The 22,231-nt window shown below is 43.9% G+C and overlaps 1 protein-coding gene across 2 annotated transcripts in view; it reads left to right on the plus strand.

Moving 5' to 3' along the window:
• The first annotated feature begins 7,720 nt into the window (after positions 1–7,720).
• CORO1C (coronin 1C) overlaps positions 7,721–22,231 on the plus strand; it is a 75,535-nt gene continuing 61,024 nt past the window's right edge. The window contains exon 1 of one of the 2 annotated variants that reach the window (XM_058691058.1): positions 7,721–8,063. The gene's annotated coding sequence lies outside the window, so the exon portion shown is untranslated. The remainder of the gene's footprint in view (positions 8,064–22,231) is intronic. The other variant, XM_058691057.1, reaches the window with a different exon arrangement.

Here is a 22,231-nt window from a genome sequence, read left to right on the forward strand (position 1 = left end):
CTAGAACAGGAAGTGCAAAATAAATCCAAAGCAAGAAGAAGGAAGGAAATAATAAAGGGCACAAATCAATTAAACTGAAAATAGAAAGACAATAGCGAAAATCAACGAAACAAAGAGCAGTTCTTTGGAAGAAGAGGTAAAAGGGACAAATCTCTAAGAATGATCAAGAAAACAAGACAAAAAGAAGACACAACTAACCAGTATCAGGATGAAACAGGAACTATGGCTACAAACCTTGCGGACAGAAGATAAGAACATTCTACAAACAACTCTATACACATACATCTGACCACTTAAAGGAAATGGGCCAATACCTTAAAAAGCACGAACTATCTTAAGTCACTCAGTAGGGAACAGTTTGAAGAACAATATAACGGGGCGCCTGGGTGGCGCAGTCGGTTAAGCGTCCGACTTCAGCCAGGTCACGATCTCGCGGTCCCTGAGTTCGAGCCCCGCGTCGGGCTCTGGGCTGATGGCTCGGAGCCTGGAGCCTGTTTCCGATTCTGTGTCTCCCTCTCTCTCTGCCCCTCCCCCGTTCATGCTCTGTCTCTCTCTGTCCCAAAAATAAATAAAAAAAAAAAACGTTGAAAAAAAAAAAAAAAGAACAATATAACTATTAAGGAAGGTGAATTTGCAATTTAACAGCTCCCCCTCAGAAAAAGTCTCTAGATCCATATGGCTTCACTAGAAAAGCCTAGCAAACATTTAAAGAATTAATAGCAATCTACACAATCTCTTTCAGAAAATAGAAGAGAAGGACACACATCCCACCTCATTTAATTAAGGCAGTGTTATTCTGATATCAAAATCAGGCAGAGAGTACAAAAAAAAAACCTATAGACCCATATCCCTCATTAGTTTAGAAACAAACATACTTAAAAATGCATTAGCAAAGAGAATTCAGCAACATATAAAAAGAATTATACACCATGACCAAGTGGAATTTATTCCAGGCTTATAAGGCTGGCTCAATATTCAAAAATCAACCAGTCTAACTTCCCTTATTAATAGGCTAAACCAAAAAAATCATATGGTCATATCATTTGATGTAGAAAAATATTTGACAATATTCAACAGCTATTCATGATTAAAACTCTTTTAAAAAATAAGAATAAAGGGGAAACTTTCACAACTTGATAAAGAGTATAGCTAACCTCATAGTTAATGATGAAAGACTGAATGCTTCCTCCCTAAAGTCAAGAAAAAGGCATGGATGTTTGCTCTCACTATTTACTCAACATAGTACTGGAGGTTCTAGCCAGTGCAATAAGGCAAGAAAAGGGAACAAAAGGCATACAGATCAGAAAGGAAGAAATAAAACTATCCCTATTTATGCATAACATGATTGTCTACATAGAAAATCCCAAGAAATCTAAAAAATACCTCCTGGAACCAATCAGTGAGTTCAAGAAGTTTGCAAGAGGCGTGCCTGGGTGGCTCGGTTGAGCATCTGACTCTTGATCTCAAGCCAGGTCATGATCCCAGGGTCGTGGGATTGAGCCCTGCATTGGGCTCTGCGTGGAACCTACTTAAGATGCTCTCTCTCTTTCCCTCTGCCCCTCCCCCCACTCACAGTCCCCCCCCCAAAACATAAGAAAAATAAATTTTTAAAAATTAAAAAGAGAAGGTTGCAGGATGCAAGTTAAACATACAAACAAATTAATTATATTTCAGTATACTTCCGAGGAACTCACAGACACTGAAATTTAAAAATACAATGCTATTTACAATTAAAAAAAAAAATTACTTAGGTGTGAATCTCACAAAACATGTATAGGGCTTATATACTGAAACAGACAACACAATGAAAGAAATCAAATAAACAGACTTATGATGTTATGGATTAGAAAACAGCACAATAAAGCTACTGTCACTTCTCCCCAAACTGATATACAGGTTTAACACAATTCCTATAAAACCTCAGGAAGACGTTTTTGCAGATATAAACAAGATTATTCTAAAATTTATGTGGAAAGGCAATGAAGTTAGAATAACTAAAACATTTCTTAAAAAGGGAAAAAAGTGGACGGAAACAGTGTACCCAATTTCATGATTTATTATATAACTTCAGTAATCATGACTGTGTGTTAATGGCAGAAGATAGATAAATAGATCAATGCAAGAAATAGACAACCCATAAATAGACCCACATAAATATGCCCGATGGATATCTGACAAAGGTGCAAAATTAAAAGTCAATGGAGGAAAGATAGCAATTCCAAAAAATGATACTAGAGCAATTGTACAATTGTTGGCCAAAAAAAAAAAAAAAAATTAACCTCAGGGCCCTGGGTGGTTCAGTTGGTTAAGCAGGTTAAGCATCAGACTCTTGATTTCAGCTCAGGTCATGATCTTGCAGTCTCAAGATCAAGCCCCACATTGGGCTCTGCACTGACAGTGCAGAGGCTGCTTGGGATTCTTTCTCTCCCTGTCTCTTTGCCCCTCCCCTGTGTCCTCTACCTCTCTCTCTCTCTCTCTCTCAATAAATAAACATTAGCACACACACCCCCAAATTAACCTCAACCTAAGTCTCAAACTTTATACAAAAATTAATTCAACAAAGGGACTCCTGGTTGACTCAGTTGAAAGAGCATGTGATTCTTGATCTTGGGGCTGTGAGTTCCAACCCCACGTTGGGTATAGAGATTACTAAAAAAAAAAAAAAAAAAAAAAAAAGATAAACTTAAACAATAGTGCAATATGGATCACAGACTTCTTAGATTTAATACCAAAAGCATAATCTAAAAAAGAAAAATTGATGTGCCTGGTGGCTCAGTCGGTTAAGCATCTGACTCTTGATTTCAACTCAGGTCATGATCTCATGGTTGTTAGATCGAGCCCCACCTTGGGCTCCAAGCTGAGCAAGGAGCTTGCTTAAGATTCTCTCTCTCCCTCTTCCTCTGCCTCTCCCCTGCTCACATTCTCTCTGTCTCTCTCAAAATAAATAAATAAATAACTATTTTTTTAAAGGAAAACCGACAAATTGAATAAAATTAAAAACATTCTCTTTGTGAGAGACTACACTAAGAGGAAGAAAAACCACTACATAATGGGAGATACTTTTGGAAACCACATAGGCAACAGAGGACTAGTACGTAGAATATATAAAGAACTCTCAAACTCAAAAATCAAAACGACAAATGGTTCAATAAAAAAAATGGGCAGAAGACATGAAGAGATGGCAAATAACCATAGGAAAAGATTTCAACATGTTTAGCCATCAGAGAAATGCAAATTAAAACCACAATAAGATATCACTATTTACCTGTCAGAATGGCTAAAAAATAATAATGACAACACCAAATGCTGGTGAAGATGCAGAGAAACTGGATCGCTTATGACTCACTGGTTGATAGGGATGTAAATGGTACAGTGACACCGGCGAACAGTTTGGCAGTTTCTTAAAATACTAAACATACAATTACCATATGACCTAACCATTGTACTATGGGGAAATTATTTGTTAATAGAAAAATAAAAATGTATGTTCACACATAAATCTGTATGTGAATGTTTATAATGTTTATAGCAGCTTTTAAAAAATATATATAATAAACCACTCCAGACTGGAAACAACTCTTCAAGGGCTGAATAGTTAAACTGTAGTACATCCATGCCATGGAATACCATTCAGCAATAATAAAGAACAAACTATTCACACATGCAACAACCTGGGTACATCTCCAGAAATTTGAACCTAGTGAAAAAAAGCCAATCCCATGGGGCGCCTGGGTGGCTCAGTCGATTGAGTGTCCGACTTTGGCTCAGGTCACGATCTCACAGTTCATGAGTTTGAGTCCCACTCATGCTCTCTCTCTAAAAAATAAAAAAAAAACCCAAACATTAAAAAAAAAAGCCAATCCCAAAAAGTTGCATTCTATGTCATTTTGTTTGTCATTCTTGAAATGGCAGAATTTGAGAAATTGAGAACAGATGAGTGGTTGCCAGGAGTTAAGGGGGGTTGGGTAAGAGGGAAGTGGGTGTGGCTCTGAACAGGCAACGAGATTTTGTGGTTTTGGAAATGTTCTGTATCTTGACTGTATCAATGTCAACATCTGGGTTGTTATATTGTACTATCATTTTGCAAAATGTTACCATTGGGGGAACCAAGATAAAGGGTTCATATGATCTCTGTATTGTTTCTTACACCTGCATGCGAATCTACAATGATCTCAAAATGAAAAAATTAATTAAAGGGCACCTGCGTGGTTCAGCATCTGATTCTTAGTTTTGGCTCAGGTCATGATCTCACAGTTCCTAGGACAGAGCCCTGCCTTGGGCTGACAGTTCAGAGCCTGCTTGGGATTCTCTCTCTCCCTCTCTCTCTCCCCCTCCCCCACTCACGCTCTTTCTCTCTCAAAATAAATAAACATTTTAAAAATTTTTAATTAAAAAAAAAAAGGCAATCCTTCTGGGGCTGCTCAATCATTTCCAACTCCTCATTTGCAGAAAGAGGCACTCAAAGCGGTGAGGATCAAGATTTATCAATGTGGTGTGAATTTTAATATTCTCTGAGCTTTGTCCTCTTCTGTCACTCAATTAGGGGTCTTGCCTGCTGAGATTACTCCAGGGGTTTTCAGTCTCATTTATTTAATATTATTATTATTTGTTAATGCTTCCACAGGGCTAATTCACTCAGCTTCCAGGTTGCCCTGGCAACCCAAGACGAATGTCCCCATTGGGTACAAAGAGAAACCAGAAAAACGATGTGCTAAGGAGCCTCCAAATGTAGGTTTTACAATCCTTTCTTCTTCATACGTGAGCTGGCCCCTGTGATGTAGGATTTGGAATCACGCTTATTTTTCCTGATCATTAAGTTCCCTTTCATCTAGCATGTGTCTCAGGTCACTTTAGAGATCACTGGCTTTGAGAACTGGAGAAGACTCTAAAATCCAGCATCTCGGGCAGCTGGGTGGCTCAGTGGGTTAAGCGACTGACTCTTGATTGTGGCTCAGGTCACGATCTCACAGTTGGTGGGACTGAGGCCGGTGTTGGGCGCAGAGCTTCCTTGAGATTCTCTCTCTGCTTTTCTCTCTCTCTCTCTCTCTCTCTCTCTGCCCCTCCCCCACTCTCAAAGTACATAAATAAACATTAAAAAATAAAATAAAATCCAGCATCTCACCTGGATCCGGGTCCCTTCATGTAAGGGCCGGCTTGGGCAGAGCCAAGATTTCCTTCAGGCTCACAAAGGGACTGCTATGGTTTCTAGAACAGGGATGGGGCAGTTTTCTCCCAGGAAAGGGTTATGCAATTTTCCTGCTGTTTCTGGGAGTAGGAACTCTCACCTGACCACGTTCAGGGCAGGTGTGGGGTGGGGTGGTAAAGTGACCTTGCTTCTGGCCTTGTTTCTTGTGCAAAAATCACCTCTCCCAGCCCAGCGATAAAACCAGGAACTGAAACAGTCACCTGGAAGGGGAAGGTCTGGAGATCTTTGTTTCTCATTGTATTCCATGGTTGTTCTATGGTGTTATCATCTGGGGGGAATTGGCGTCGTGGGAGATTTTACTTCTAATCTAATCACTTAAAGACCCGGGATAAGTGAATCAACAAGTTTTAAACAACTGCTGTATGACAGGCAACTGTACTGGATGCTTTGCCATACCTTAATGCATTGAATCTGAACTCCTGAAATCTTCAAATCCCTTCCCTGAAGTAAGCATTTGGATGCGCCCCACTGAATAAAGAGAGTAAGACTCAGAGAAGGAAAATGACTTGCCCAAGGTCACACAACTGGTGAGTAGAGGAGTTTGAACGTAAGGCCAAGTCTGCCAGGATCTAAAGTCCCTGTTTTCTCTGTTCCTTCATGCAGCCATAGAGGCAGTTGAGTGTAAGGGCTAACTGGCAAAGGGTGCAAATTCTGCCTTTAGGGGGACGTGCGTTCTATCATTAACTCTGCCTGGCTCAAGCTGTGTGATCTGGGGCAATTCATTTAACTTTTTTAAAAGTTTATTAGTTTATTTTAGGGGGGGGGCAAGGGAGGGGCAGAGAGAGAGAATTCCAAGCAGGCTCTGCACTGTCAGCACAGTGGGGTTCGAACTCAGGAACCGTGACATCATGACCTGAGCTGAAATCAAGAGTCGGTTGCTCAAATGACTGACCCATCCAGTCCCCCCACTTCTTATTTTCTTCACCTCTATTGATGAGGATTAAGAATTGTTTTTTGTAGCCATAGGATTGTTGGGGGGGGGGCGGATTTCAGGGGATTTTGTGCTCAAAGCACTCAGATAGTCCCTGGCACATAGAAGCGATGGAAAATGTTGGCGATAATCTGTTCCCAAAGAGTAAGCCAGCTTGTTTCCCGGTTCCTTCTCAGAGCACTGCATCAACCTTCATTTTCCCCAAGCCACTCAGAGCTCTGCTGCTATCAATGCCCTTGCTTCATTAAAAATAGGAATCCTAATAATAGCCAAGCGTTTTTGTGCATCACCAAATGCCTGGCATTGCACTAGGTGCTCTGCTATCATCATCTCTCATTTAGACGAAGTAAGTGGCCAAGTCTTGCTGCGGAAGGGATGCTCAGTCCCTCCTGTTAGTGGCTGCTTGAAGGCAAAATGAAGCTCACCCCTCCACTTTGTTGAGGCACAGCAGTAGCAGTAACAGGTACCATTTGTGAAGGGCTCATCACAAGTTAGGCGCCCTACCTAATGTATGACTAAGCTCAAGGAATCCTTCCAGGGAGTGACTTCTACAGTCCCTACTTTACTGCTAAAGAAACTGAGGCCTAGAGAGGATAAGTAAGTTGCTGTTCTAGCTCTTTTGGTTCAAGGTGGACCATGATTTACATAACACACATTTCTGAGGCCAATGCCTAAAATGAAAAATCCCTCCCTGCGAATTGCAAAGATGCCTTGCTTTGTTGATTCACTTCCTCGGGTCCAGTTTCCCTAAATCTTGGTATTTCAGAACTTGGTATTTCAGAATGGGACTCTATTAACAGGACAGCTTCACGTGAAAGATCAGGAAATTTTGGCCTGAAGAGGCGAAGGGAACTGACCTAGGACACATCGTCTGAACAGCAGCCAAGATGAGACTCGAATCCACTGCCCTTTGGCCTGGCTGGCCCAGTTATTAAGCAAACGGGTGAGGGGCTTTGGCCAGGAAAAAGAAGGGAAGGACCTTGTATCTTTTATTTCCTCATCTGCAAAATGGGGTCAAGATGGGACCTCCTTGAGTAGTGGTGTGGCCCAGTCCAGGGACAGCCACCCTGTGCTAGGAATGCGACAATGGAAAGTGCAGGGCGGGCCTGAGCGCTGGCAGTCCCCAGAAGTGGAAGTCGGAGGGGGCGATGGCAGCAAGGACAGAACTTCGGAAGCCGGAGGCGCGAGTTCGAGAATTCGGGGCGGGGCTTAGAGGTTTACGGGTTTAGATAGGCAGTGGGCGGGGCCCGTGGGATGCGGAGACTAGGGTGGCTGGCCCGTGGGTGGGGCTTTCTAGAAGCGGGGCGCGGTTTCGTGGGGCCGCTGGGCCAGTTCGGCGGCTACGAGAGGGTAGGCGGGCTTAGGGAGCCCGGGGGCCGGCTAAGGGTTTGGTTAGGGCAGTGGGCGGGGCTCAGAGGAGCTGACGTTCCGGTTTGGAGAGGCTCTGGGAACCTTTGAGAAGCTGGAAGATGTGGCCCCGCAGAGCCAAGCGGGTCAGTGGGCGGAGCTCTAAGAATGCGGCTCCCCGTTTTGAGGAGCAGTGGGCGTGGCCCTCCGGCTAGTTGACTAGTGGGCGGTGCGTGTGCTTCGGCACCACCTTCCCCCGCAGCCCACCCGCATCCCTCGGCGCGACCAGAGGGGGCGCTAAGGAGTGTGGGGCGTGGAACGAGGGGTGGGAAGTGGGCTTCCCCTCCGGAAGTGGGCGTGGCGCTCGGCAGCCTGAGGACCCTCTGGTTGGACGCGGCGCGGCGCGGGGGCGGGGCCTGCGTGCGGCGGTGGTGGCGGCGGTGGCTGCCCGCGCCCCTCCCCCGCGAGGCGCTCAGTGCCAGGCGGGAGGCGGCAGCGGTTGGAGGCTTCGCCGGGCTTTGCAGCGGGGACTTCGGCGGCGGCGGCGGCGGCGGCGGCGCCTCAGGCACTTCGGCCCTGGTGAGCAGCGCGCGCCGGGCGGGGCCGCTCGGGAGCGAGCCGGCGGGCCGACCGGCCCTCTCAGCATGTGCCGGCGCCGGCTGACAGGAGCCGGCGGGGCGTGGAGCAGGGCCCGGTGGAGGGGAGTGGGCTGTGGTGGGCGCGCGGGGCGCGGATCCTTGGGCCGGGGCTCCCCCGGCCGGTGTGTCTCGGGTTGCAGCCGGGGCTGCTGGCCGAGGTTCGGGACCGAACCCCCTGGCCTGGGGAGAGAGAACTGGGATCCCTTTGGGAGGCGGCTGCCCAGGGGAGGCTTTCAGGGCTCCAGACCCCTCCCGGCCCGGTGAGGAGCCGCGGGCTGAGTGGGGACGGGGCTGCCCGAGGAAGGATTTGAGGGGCTGGGGACTCGCCTGGCTGGGTGGGGCCTGGGGTGGGGAGGGGCTGCTCGGGGCCAGGGCGCCCAGCCGGGGGGCCCCCGGGCCTGGGGGCGGGGTTTGAGCCGCCCTGGGGAGCCAGTGGGTGGGGGGTTGGCCGGGGCCGGGCTCACGTGGGGCCGGGGCAAGCTGGGGCCCTGCGTGGGAGGGGTAGAGGGCGGCGGTCTGGCCCGAGGACTGCTGGCTGTGGGTGCGAGGCCAGCGCCGGGCCCTGAAGCTCTAGCTCGGGGGTCGGGAAGGGCGGGGCACGGCTGGAGCTGGAGTAACGTGGGTGGGGGGCGGCTTGGGAAGCGGACGAGCCGGGCGGTGGGAGCGGCGGGCTGGGAGGGCTGGGACTGGCGGGGGCTGGGGGGTGTTGGTCTCGAGGAAGAACGGAGCTGGCACGCTGCTTGCAGGGTCGGGGGCCAGGAGCGTCTGAGTGAACTGGGTGATTCCGAGATGTGCTCCCCCAATAGCGGAGCAGCTGGCGAGGGACGCAGTCAAAAGGAGCGAGGTGCAGGTGGGGCTCCGCTGCGCCTAAATGACTGGGGATGAGGTCAGATGTTGAGGGTGGAAATGCAGGAACCCAGCTCTCCCGCCTGTCCACACGGGCGCGTACACACCAGCTCTCCGTCTCCCAAATGCTTTGAATGTGTTGGGGGAAGTGGCAGGCTGCAAGGGAGCGCCGAGAAGAAAGGGGCTTCCTCTTGGAGGGAGGCGCTGGCCCTGCGGTCCTTTTTTGGGAGCGTTCAAAGGTTTTTTTTTCTTTCTTTTTTTTTTTTTTTTTTTTGATCGCTGGAAAAGGAAACGTAGGCTTTACGGCATCATGGTTTAGAATCACATCCTATATTTGGCCTTAATGTAGGCTGCCCTTGTTTTGTGGTGTCCAGAGTACTTCCTTTACATGTTGGAAACGTGGGATTCAGTGTGAGAAGCAAATTGCAAGTTGTTCGTCTTCCCCAGGATAGGAAGATACAAAGGCCTTTCTTTCCTGTAAGACATTTAAACAATTGAATATAGTGCGAGGTTTTAAACTGGTGCTGGGTGGTGAATGTCTTTAGTTTCGGTAATAGTTATCACAAAATATTAGGCCCTCTTACCGCAGCCTTCCTGCCTGGGATTACGTTCTAAAACAGTACTTGTAGGGCTCTTAGTCACTCCATATAATAATGCATTTCATTGTCCTTATCTGGCAGAACTCTCTCCTGACACCAGGGCCTGCTAGAATAGACAAAAACATGATGAAGTATAAGCAGTTGCTTTGTACCGTCTGTTCATTTGTGAAGGCAAATAGATATCTGTTTATATATCTTCACTTTCTGCATTCTCTGTAAAACTGAAGAAATGGGAAAAATCTGTTTTGGACTTGATTCTGTGTATTTCAGAAAACTAACTTTAGGAAACTAATTTTCTTTTTGGAGTGGAGGTACATTTCAGAGACACGGTGTTTGGGTGTGAAGTCTACTAGTAACCCTGGGGTCTGAGAGGTTGCATAAATATGTGGAGGCAGGGAATGAAATAAAACTGGGAATTGTGTTGTAAGTTAGGCCTGATGTTCAGTGTTTTGTGATAGGTGATAGTCTTGTGTACTGAGGATTGAACAAAGATTGGTATAAAAGTCGGGTACACACCTTTTTGACAAATCCAGAAGGTGCCTTTTCCGTATTTGTTTTTTATTATTTGTGGAAGGTACATTAAAGCCCGATGAATTTCTTTTTAATTTTTTTAAATTTTTTAAACTTTTATTTTTTTTATTTTTTTTTTAACGTTTATTTATTTTTGAGACAGAGACAGAGCATGAATGGGGGAGGGTCAGAGAGAGAGGGAGACACAGAATCTGAAACAGGCTCCAGGCGCTGAGCTGTCAGCACAGAGCCCGACGCGGGGCTCGAACTCACGGACCGTGAGATCGTGACCTGAGCCGAAGTCGGACGCTTAACCGACGGAGCCACCCAGGCGCCCCAAGCCTGATGAATTTTAATAGACACGTACCGGTGGGCTATCACTGCACATAGTATTGAATGTGCATGGTCATCTGTTACTTTGCAGATTGTGCTAATCAGCATTTATGTCTATTAATTTATATATGGTTTAGAATTAGGTTCAGCGTGACAAATAGTAGTTTTTAAACACTTTATTTTTTTTGATTTACATTTTACGCTTAATGCACCTGTCACTTTTGGGGTCCACTTCAACCATGAGGAGGAGAGTCACTCCAGTGCCTGTGAAATGGAATGTTCAAAAGGATAAATGATAAGTTCTCAGTTATGTGACTGGGAATGTGGAGGTTCAGTTCTTTATAATGGCAGATTGTTTCTTAATGCTTTGATTTGTCACAAACTCGTACTTTAGAAACAGATATTGTTACCTGGGCTGTTTTACCTTTGACTTTTTCAGAGGTGAAACAATAAGAAATTACGGTGCCTCTTGCATATTCAGGGTACAAATACATGTTCGTTTTTCATTTGGTGACTTCCCTATGTTATCCTGTTTCTGAGTTAAAAAAAAACTGTTTTCTGACACTTCTCTGTCTTTTTCAACTTAAGATGCCTTTTCTGTATTAAAACATGGAAATCGTCATGAATATTTCAGTATGACCTAGTACCTAGAATCTTAAGTAATAGAATCTCTCTGGGTTTTCTTTGCCCTAGTTTGGATCCTTTAAAATGAGTGAGCAAGATTCTATACTCCTTTTTGAGAGCTTGTTTGTATTTTAATAGTGCATAACAGGATCTTTTTTGTTTTATAACTGCTTTTTGAGGTAGAATTCGCATACCGTACAATTCACCTGTCTAAAGTGTACAGTTCAGTGGTTTTTATTATATTCACCCACACTTTTAGAACCTATCCATCAGTCCAGAAAGAAACTCCAGACTTATTAGTGGTCTTCCAGCCCAGCCCCCCCATTCTCATCCCTCCCCTGCCCTACGCAACCGCTAGTCTACTTTCTGTCACTATGAATTTGCCTGTTTTGGACATTTCATGTAAATTTCATATAAATCATTCAATGCTGGTCTTTTGTGTCTGTCTTTTTAAATCATAATGTTCTCAACATTTGTGTTGTAGCCTGTATCAGTACTTTATTCTTTTCTTAATGGTCGAATAATATTCTGTTGTATGGATATACCGTGTTTTGTTGATCCATTCATCCGTTGATGCACATTTGGGTGTTTTCCCCTGTTTGGTCATTATGAATAATACCGCCGTATGAACATTCCTGTACAAGTTTCTGTGTGGACATGTTTTCATTTCTCTTGAGAATTGCTGGGTCATACTGGTTACTCTGTGTTGAACTATGAGAGGAACTGCCAGACGCTGTTTTCCAAAGCAGCTGCATCATTTTACAATTCCACCAGCAGTGTATAAAGGTTTCAGTTTCTCCACATCCTTGTCACATTAGCTGTTCTCTTACTTTTTGACTCTAGCCGTCCTAGCGGGTGTGAAGCAGTATCTCATTGTAGTTTTGATTTGCATTTTCTGATGGCTAAGGATGTCCTGCATCTCCTGAAGTCATCAGCAGACAATTGTATATTTTCTTTGGAGAAATCTCTGTTCAGATGTTTTTCTTATTTTTAAATTGGGTTCTGTTTTTATTGTTATGAGTTATTTATATATTTTAGATTATATAGTGCCTTATCAGATGTATGATGAGCAAAATGTTTCTCCAATTCTGTGAGTTGCATTTTCACTTTCCTTGATAGTGTCCTCTGAAGCACAACATTTTGGTAACATTCAATTTATGCATAATTGAGTCAGAATTGATAATGGAGTTAAAAATTGTTTAGACCCCAAATCACCTCGTCATCAGTATCTTGGTTATATAAATTAAAAGCCAAATGTGAAAGAGTTAGGGAAAGATTTAAATTAGTTCTAGATCAGAAAGGGTTCATCAGGAACATGTCATTCCCCTGCGGAAATCCTCCAGTGGCTTCCTACGTCCTCGTCTGTGGTTAAAGTTCAGGCTTCTTCGTGGGGTTGTGGATCAAGGTGTCTCCGATTTCAGCCTGCCTCGTCTCTCATTACTCTCCTACCTATGTTTTCATCGTTGCTGCCACTTCCCCAAACATCCCAGCCTTCGGATCTTCTCGTGATGAGCTCATTACTGCACACCCCGCATTCCTTCCATCTGCTGAGTCCCAGTTGTCCTTTGGGAGCCTCCTTCCTCATCCCTGCAGGCAGACGTCGTCCTTGTCTTCGTGCATCCTCCATCCATCACTACTGTCTGCTGCTACAAGGAGCTGGACCTGAACTCGAGCTTCCTGTCTGGGAGGCGCCTTCCATAGAAGGCAGGATGTGAGAGAGAAGTTCGCTTGCAAGGCGGACCGGGTTCCCTTGCTCACCGCTTGGTCTCGAGCGCCTGTTGGGTTGTTTGCTGAATGAAGGGTGATTGAAGTTAATCGGAAAGATCTTGAGGTCAGTGCACGTCTCGGATTATTATACACGTCTTTGTGGCCTGGGCTGAAGTAACGCGGAGTCATTCCCCTCTGCCTTTCTGGCACCCGAGTCCAGCTGTTGCCAAAAAATTGCTCAGACGTAAAACCAAGCGTTTGAAGCATTTGTCCAAGGGCGGAACATCCTCGCAGGTTCTCTCCCCTTGATGACCAGCGGTGACTGGTGCACAGCCTTCTCAGTAGGACAGATGGCCAGGGAACATTTTTAGTTTGGTAGGATTTACCACGCCAAATGGAGGCCAGCCCTGCTGGTGTGGAGTCGGTCAGTACTGGAACCGCCTCTGTGTATACCTGATAACGGGTGTAAACTGGGTGTTCAGGGCACATGCTTTCTTGCTTTTCATTCTTTTTTCCCCTGCTCTCTTCTCTCAGAGCATCTGACTCAGGTAGTAGTCTTTAGTTATATTTTGTGTTCTTCTGTTCATTGTTAATACTTTCATTGAAAATACTCCACTTAGCATCTTAAGAATTAGGAGAAACCAGGGGCGCCTGGGTGGCTCAGTCGGTTAAGCATCCGACTTTGGCTCAGGTCACGATCTCAGGGTTTGTGAGTTCGAGCCCCGCGTCGGGCTCTCTGCTGTCAGCACAGAGCCTGCTTTGCATCCTCTGTCTCCCTCTCTCTCTCTCTCTCTCTGCCCACCACCCCCTCAAAAATAAATAAACATTAAAAAAAAATTAGGAGAAACCAGTCGGCTTTTGGGGGAACGTTTCTTTTGTGTGCGTGTTCTATTGAAGTGGTTGGCTTATGGTAAGGGAGTAAAGAAAAGAAAAATTTCTTCGTCTCACTGGGCTCTCATCTCTCCCTTATATAGTTGAGCTGCCACAGAGTTTTGTATACAAAGAAACTGAGGAATTGAGAGGTGCAGGCCTTTAGAGCTGGACCGGGCTGGGTTTCACCCTTGGCTCCACTTTTGAATAGCTGTGACTGCCGGTCCCCTCACCTCCCTGGGCCTGTTTCCTCTTCTGTGGTGCGGAGACGCTGATGGTGGCTTGTTGGGTCATCGAGTAGCCGGTGAATAAGTTTGTGTTCCCTCCGTCTTCACTCTTCGTGTCTGTTAATGAATGGAACTGGGGAGAATCAAGTAGAGTAAGTTTAACACATTTCATTTCTGATACTAAGCTATTAATGTATGAATTCCTACTCCCACCTCAGCATTTTAGACTTCAAATCAAAGTTGAATTCCCGAAGAGGGGAAAAAAAAGTCTAATTTTAGGGTGGGAAGGTAATATTAAAGATAAGGCAGGTTTGGTTTGGTTTGGTTTTTGCCTTCTGTCCCAATCGGAAGTGTCTATTAGACAAGCTTCTCTTACTCAGGCCTCCCTTGTACTCAGTCTCTGTCCATTTTGAGGAAGGTGGTTTACTTCCTGGAAAAGACTGATCTTTTTAGGGTTTGGAAGGAGACCGTGCTGCGGTGCTTGAGATAGATGGTCCTCTGGTTAGGATGTGAATGGCAGCATTGTGATAAACTGTAACATTCTGTGTGGGAAAAGAGCCTCAGTAGTTTCATGGGATGCTAAATGGGGCCTGTCATTTGAATCTCACGTTAATAACGAAAAGAGTTCCTCCTGTTTGCCACAGTAAAGAGAAATTAAATCAGATCAATACAAAGGTCAGGGTGAGAGAAACTGAGATACAGAGGGAGGTAGGAAGGCTTATATTTGGTATGGCTAAAGATAATACTTTCACAATATACGTCCTCCCCCTTTAGGGGAGGAATCGTCTTACATTTACTTTTTAAAAATGATAAAAACGGATCATACATAGACCAGTATCTTACCACCTTTTTAAGAATATATCATTTTGGGGGCATTTGGGAGATTATTTCTCAAGTCCAGAGGCCCTTATTCTGGACTGCACACGAGGATCAGCTGTAGACCTTTATGAATACAGCTGCCTGGGCTTGTCCTCCCTGGTGACTCTGAATCACAGCCAGAGTGGAAAGTACCTTACTGGTCTATTCCACATCTTACAGATGAGGGGATTGTGGTCAGGAGCATGAGCGATATGCCCATAATCAGGCAGTTAACGGTCCCTTCCCACCTCCCCCAGCTGTCTTCCACCTCTTTCCATGTGTAGTGTGAATTCATTTTTAGAGTTGGTGGTGTTGATTTAGAGTGTTGTGTGAAAAAAAAAATTTTTTTTTAGACGCTGTGAACCTGGTGTGCCTTCTCTTTTTAGTCCTTGACTGAATGCACCAGTTCCCTCTTGACTTTCCACCACGGTCTCTTGCCAGATCTACTCACAGAGGTTTTACTTCTCCAGTTTATCACCGCTGTCAGTGTTTGTACCAATGTTTGTGTGTTTTCTCATGTCTTTAGATTGCACACGAAGCTTGGTCCAGATTTTTCAGGTTTTTTAAGATGCGTTTTCGGGGAACTTAAAAATACACTGAATCTCTTGGATAAGCCTTTGTTAGATTTGATTTTCCTAGTTTTAGTGTAAAAAAATCCCTTTTTACTTCTTCAATCTTCTAATCTGACCATTAGTAAGCAGTAGTTGTAAGTATCGCAAAAGTTTCAAAGGCCAATTAACATTGCAGAGATGCCTTTGCTTTGTGTCTTGCCAGAATAATCAGCACTACTAGGCCACGTGTAGATGAGAGGGGCAACACGCACCCGGTACTGGAACTACACAGATGGTAACAGGCAGCGTGAAAACTCTTCGGGATTAGCGGTTGACCACAGCTTCACAGTGCGGTCATTCTGTCTCCACAGAACCGAGACATTCTGGGAATCTGGGCACCTGGCAGTTTGGCGCAAGAGCCTTTTTTGCCCCATTGTGGAATCAGATGTGTGTCCCCATATTCTGACAACTGCTGAGGTCTTTATCCTGAATGAACAAAGCTGTCATTTTTCAGTTTCATGAAAGGCCATAAACACACGTGGGAAAATAGCGTAGGGGGAGTGAAGCCTTTGAGAGGGTATTTTCCACCCTGGATGTTTTAGGGGTTCTTGAAAATAATTCACGAGCACCCCCTCCTTAGCACAAATGTTTAATCACTATTGTTTGCTTACTGCACATGAAAGATACTTAAATTCCTTTTCATTATGGTCAGGCATTCTTTTCTGGTTAAAGATTCTAATTCCTTCCATTCTTAGGAACTTAAAGAATTGAGGCTGACTTATTAATATAAAAACTCAAATGCTGCCTGAGTGGTCACTGAGACACACATGTAAACTTGAGTTATCATCTCCCTTAAGCAGAAGGGTTTATTGGGAAACTCATCACTTTACAAGCTAGATGGCGAATTAATTTTGCGGTCAGTGGTGTCTTTAGCTTAACGTTGTCATCCTAGTTTTTCTTGGCAAGCCAGAGTGCAGCCTCAGCCAACAAGTGCTGGCCGTAGCTCTTTGGGGTGGTATTTAATAAGATGCTTGTTGTCTGTTTTAGAAATAGAGTAACCTTAGACTTGCTTATTTGAGCCACTGCTTACAGTGCTACTATAGGAAAAGGTAAGTTGGAAGGTTTTTTGTTTTTGTTTTTTTTAACACCTTGAGACTTTCAGTTTGTTCTTATGCAGTGCAGAGATATCTTGCATGCACTGGGCTGAATTACATTGTCAAGTGGAACAAATAATGTGTATTACCTGCAAAGGATAGTTGTGAACCATGCGGTTTTCTAAAACCGTGGAGAGCCCAGCTGCAGTTTCTGTTTTGTAGGTGCTGTATACATTCAGTCCTCAACCCAGAACTGGGTTGTGTTCCAAAGTTGAACTCAGTTATTTGGAACTCAGATGGCATGGCATTTTTGGTATGGAGTCAGTATTATAAGTGGTGGGTAAGTTTCCAGCCTAGACTGAAGAATTCTGTTTAATTCATAGCACAGGGTTTTCAACTCTTTTTGTTTTTTTTTTTTTTTTTTTAAAGTTTAATTATTAGAGAGAGAGAGAGAGACAGAAAGAGAGGGAGAGAGAGAGAGAATCCCAGGCAGGCTCCACACTGTCAACGCAGAGCCCGATGTGGGGCTCAGACTCACGAACCATGAGATCATGACCTGAGCCAAAATCAAGAGTCAGATGCTTTAACTGACTGAGCCACCCAGGCGCCCCAGGGTTTTAAACTCTTAATGGTGATAGTGGAATCCTAGATCGTGGGAGCTGGGAGTCATGTGAAAAAGAAGGAAGGAGCCATGTTCTTCCCCCACCAGCCTGTGTTGACATCTAGTGGCCTTTTGCCCCAGCAGTCCTCTGTGTGCTTCATCCATCTTTCTTAATTTGAAACTTCTTCTCCCCTGTTTAAGCTGATCTCCTTTAAGTAGTAGTAAAGCAAATGATTCAAATGCATTTTCACTAATGTGTTCCCGGGTGGCCACGGTTACAACTAGACTACCACTGTTGATCAGTGCCAGGGTGACGAAGGGCTTTCATTATATTATTTTTCTCACATCCCTCAACCCTTTCCGAGGTACAGTATTAATATTTTTAAAAAGGAGATTCCTTGTGATAAATCATCTCTCTGAAATTGTGGCATTCAGTCAGCGTAACAAGGTTCGGAGGGGAAAGTTGAACTGATGCATGTGGGATCAGGCATGGCCCGTGTAGAGGCTGGCCCCGGTACCTGCAATCAGGAAGAAGCCCTGCCCGCTTTTGAAAGGTTCTTCCTGTTACCTCTAAAACAGTTAATCTGGTAAGTTTTGTGTTTTTTTGGCTTTTCGTGCCCCCCCCCCCCTTCCCGAAATACTCGTGATCCCTTTTTTTTTGTTTTTTCCATTTGGAACCACTCTTGAAAGGGTCTTAGGTTTTAGCACTGACTTGGTTGCTTTGACCTTTGAAAAGGGGATCAGGGCAGGGTAATGGCTGTAAATTGGGTTGGCTTATACTGGCTAGAGCTAGGCATTGATCTCTCTATATTTCCATTTCCTTGTAAACTTTTTAAAAGTAGTCTCTATGCTTAATGTGCAGCTCGAACTCACAAGCCCGAGATCAGGAGTTGCATGCTTTACTGACAGAGCCAGCCAGGCACCCCTTGAGTGTATAATTCTTAATACTGAATTCTGTGTGGGGACTGAGCTCCCCGAGAGTTGAGAGGGCAAGATATTGGAGGGTCAGTATCTATGGGACACAGGGTTGAGGTCCTGCCCGAGGGTGTGCAAAATAGCACCTGGCTGATTTGGAACAGGTGTAAGAGAGGAGGAATAGTGTAAGGTAGATAGAGAAGATGGCCTGGATTGTGGGAAGTCATAATAGAGTATACTTTTATACAGCACATTTAGGTAAAATGTAAATAGAGTTTAGATGGAGAGTTACAAAGGTAGATGAAAATATAATTTGTGGGTGTCACTAATGTTAATGATTTCTATACTACTGTGAATTATATTTTGGGTTAAATGGATATAAATTTAAAAATAAATATCTGGAGGCACCTGGATGGCTCAGTTGGTTAGGCATCCGACAGTCCGTGAGTTCGAGCCCCATGTCAGGCTCTGTGCTGGCAGCTCAGAGCCTGGAGCCTGCTTCGGATTCTGTGTCTCCCTGTCTCTCTGCCCCTCCCCTGCTTGTGCTCTGTCTCTCTGTGTCTCAAAAAATAAGTAAAAACATTAAAAAAAAATAAGTAAAAATAAATATCCGTGTGGAATTATTAATTTTCAGTTTGTGAAAGTGAACACTGATACCACCATATTCCATGTTCCTTGAAGGCAGAGAACATCTTACATTTTCTGTGCCTCCATTTCCCAGGATGTTGCCTAGACACAGTAGGTGCTCAATAAATGTTAGTTGAATAATTGAGTTTCAGTTTTATGTGCTACACTTGTGATAGAGATTTTCAGTCTTCCTTCCCATTTTACTAGAAGATGAAAGTAATGAAGGAGACGTTTTCTTTTGCTTTATTTAATGTTTATTTTTGAGAGGGAGAGTGAGCACAAGTGGAGGAGGGACAAGGAGAGAGGGGGAAAGAGGATCTGAAGTGAGCTCTGCGCTGACAGCAGCGTGCCTGACGTGGAGCCCCAACTCACGAACCCAAGATCATGACCTGAGCCAGAGTCAGACATTCAACCCACCAAGCCACCCAGGCGTCCTGATGGGGATGTTTTCTATGGTGTAGAAGGATTGCTGATTGTAAACATTTGTTTATTAAATTATCTTATGATAATCTAACCCTATAATTTTTATTATAAATACTGTAAGCAGTACGTGGCGTATATGTACACACTTAATTATTGAAACATGTTTTATTTGTAAAGCACATTTTGGAGTTATTTATTTAAAGCATGAATTCTGATGAAAAAGAAGAGTTACATTACCTATGGGTACACCATTGCAAATTTACCCTAGTTCTTGAATAAGTTGAAAATATTGGTAGCATGGGGTTTTTAGGTCTTTGTTTTGTAGTTTGGTTAGCAACTTTGACTTTAGAAACAATTGAAGTAACATCAGAGTGGAAGTATGCTTTCATTTTGTGAGTTTTTGTCAAAATACATGTGAGAAGAACCATTATTTGTATCAAGATGAAGATTTAAAGTTAAGGTAGCCATGGAAAAAAACTGAGTTTGTCTTTCCTGTCGTTCTTTTCTTAAGTTTCTTAACCTTCAACACGTTGACTGACTGTCGAGTGCCCACGGTGGCCCCTGAGGGGCCTCCAGGCCAGCCCCAGAGAAATCACCTGATGCATCTAAGCTCATTTCAGTGGCTCCTGGAGCTCCAAGGTTTTAATACGTTTGGAATCATTTGACTTGAGAAATTGACAAGAAATGGCCAAATTAAAATAGGGCAAATTGTATACCACTCCAACTGTTGAATCATTTGGGGGTTCATTGGTGCAGTATTACAATTTCAAAAACTATAGGTTTTGGTTTATATCATATTAGTGATGAGGGATCACGAAAAACATTGTAATTGTGATAAGAGATCATAAGAATTGTTTCGTAGGGACCCCTGGCTGGCTCAGTCAGTAGAGCATGGGACTCTTGTTCTCGTGGTCATGAGTTCAAGCCCCACAGTGGTCATAGAGCCTTAAAAGAAAAAAAAAGATTTGTTTTGTGATTGTTTTTGTGTGTGGTATATGTGTGTATTTCTGACAGTTTTTAGAGGTTACTAAATTATAAATGTAGTTTTTCTGCTTGTCTGTTTGCTATAAATGCAGTCTTTTAAGAGAGTATTAGGGATGGGAAGCCCCTTGATCTTTCTGCTAGTTTCCTAATCACGGTGCTTTAAAGAGGATTCTTCGTACTTTCTTTTAAGGCATATAAAATTTGTCTTTTAGTTATAGTCTAATTTAACATAAAAAATGGACTGTGATTTTCTTTTCAAGTCTTCATACAGTTTGGAAGGAAGGTAGATCTTGGCGGGGAGGGGTTGTGTTAGTTGTGTTAACCAAGGCTACTAAAAGCTATGGAATATTCACTCCCAAAATACTTAGCTGAACTATTTCTTCCCCAAAGAGGGCCTTATTTGTTTTTCTCACTTCCCTGGAGGTTTTTTCATTTTGTTGGTGAAATGGGATGTATGATGTTTTTTCCTGAAGAATTGAGACCTTCGGAAGGTAGTGGGTGGTGGCAAAGTAGTTATTTGTAGTAACTATATTTTCCCCAGTGGATTTTCAGTCTTTGGTTTCTTGTATTGTGTTGTAGATACTGATATTCTGTGGGAGTCTTTGCCCCTGCTCCTTTTGAAGAGAGGTGTGCTGATAAGGAAATAATTTGTAATTTTTTAAAGTTTATTTATTTTGACAGAGGGGACAGGGGAAGGGGAGAGAGAGAAGGAGACAAGAGAATCCCAAGCAGGCTCCTCACTGTCAGCACCGAGACTGATGTGGGGCTCGAACCCACAAACCACAAGATCATGACCGGAGCCGAAATCAAAAGTCAGACGCTTAACCAACTGAGCCACCCAGGTACCCCAGCAGTTTGTATTTTTTTACCAAAAAGGATCAGACAAAATGTTTTGCCCTGAGGTGTAGTAAGATTTTAAGAGGTATACTTTCCTATTTCTATAGGATGTCTGAACATTCTGGAGACAGGGAGATTTAGGTTTAAAGAGTGTTAGTTGTTAGTTTAATTTTGAAATTGTGTGCTCAGTAGGTTTACCTTCAAGCTCTGGGCACGTCTGTGGATGGAGTACCTTAATTTTAAACCCATGAATCCAGTCATCAGTCTGAAAAGGTACAATAAGTGATTGATATTTTTTCTCTATTTTTTTTTTTTTCTCTTTTCAAATACACTACTTGTAAAGAGAAGGCTCTTTGGAGTTACTGGTAAGAGGTGGTTCTTTGCCCTGGTTGTTGACTCCTTCTGTCCTTCTGTGTGCACTGCATCCCAGTATTTGCCATAGCAGCACATTAATGTCAGTGGGAATATTTGATTACGATGTGTCCTCCTCCAGCAGATTGTGAGCTGCGTGAGAGCTCGGGCCAGGCCTCCTTCCTCGCTCACCACCGCGTCTGCCATGTCTGTCAGGATGCCAAGCACATGACCAAAGCTCAATAAATATTTGTGGAATAAATGAACGATGAATGACTAGGACTAAAGACCTGCTCAGCATTCACAGTTGAGGGTACGCGTTGTACGTATACCCCTGTGAGTTGTAAAAACTAATTGAGTTCTCAGTGAATTGTGTGCCTTTTATTGGGGGCGTGTGGACTGGATCCCAGTGAAACAAGTGTTTCGTATTGACTTGTAGGCTTCAGATTAAAATAGGACCATAGAATAATAACTTACTTTACTTGTCCATTTTATAGATGAAGAAACCAGCAACCGTAGGACCAGAAATGATTTAGTGGTTAAGTGACTGTGTCGGGATAAACTCGCATCTTGCATCTAAGCCACAGTTTTCCTACTCTACCTCACTGTTCCCTTGAAACATTCGTCAGGTGTGTATGTTTAGTCACAGGCCAGGGTATAGGGCATTCAAAAGGGAAGACTGAAATTCTTCAGGGGGAGGTGATGACTTTGTTTTTGACATTGTTAGTTTCTCCTGTGACTCTAGCCTTTTGAGGGTCTTCATAAAAATGCCTTTAAAAAACCCTCAAAAGATCTGGGAGTCCGGTAATTTCATTTCCTGGTACAAGCATATTGGCAAAGAATTATTAACATTTCATTCCAAGAGTAACACCATCTGACGAAGTGGTGGAAACAGACTTAGTGAGTTTGAACAGTCATCCACAGTGTGCTTTTTAGCGGTTGTTAATAAGAGAAGTAGGTCATTGATATCGAAAGTATTTGGAAACACATTCATCATTAATTTTTAAGTGGGATTGCTGGGTCAGTCACGTCTGTAAAAGTTCTGTAGTTGATACGAGGACTCTTGGGATTAATTTGGCTCTTTGATGAGAAGAGGCAGAGTTCAGCTTCTGAGACTAGTCTCTTGGGGTGCAGCCCCCGAGTCGGATCCAC

This window comes from Neofelis nebulosa, chromosome 11 (genome assembly GCF_028018385.1).
Source record: "Neofelis nebulosa isolate mNeoNeb1 chromosome 11, mNeoNeb1.pri, whole genome shotgun sequence".
NCBI lineage: Eukaryota > Metazoa > Chordata > Mammalia > Carnivora > Felidae > Neofelis > Neofelis nebulosa.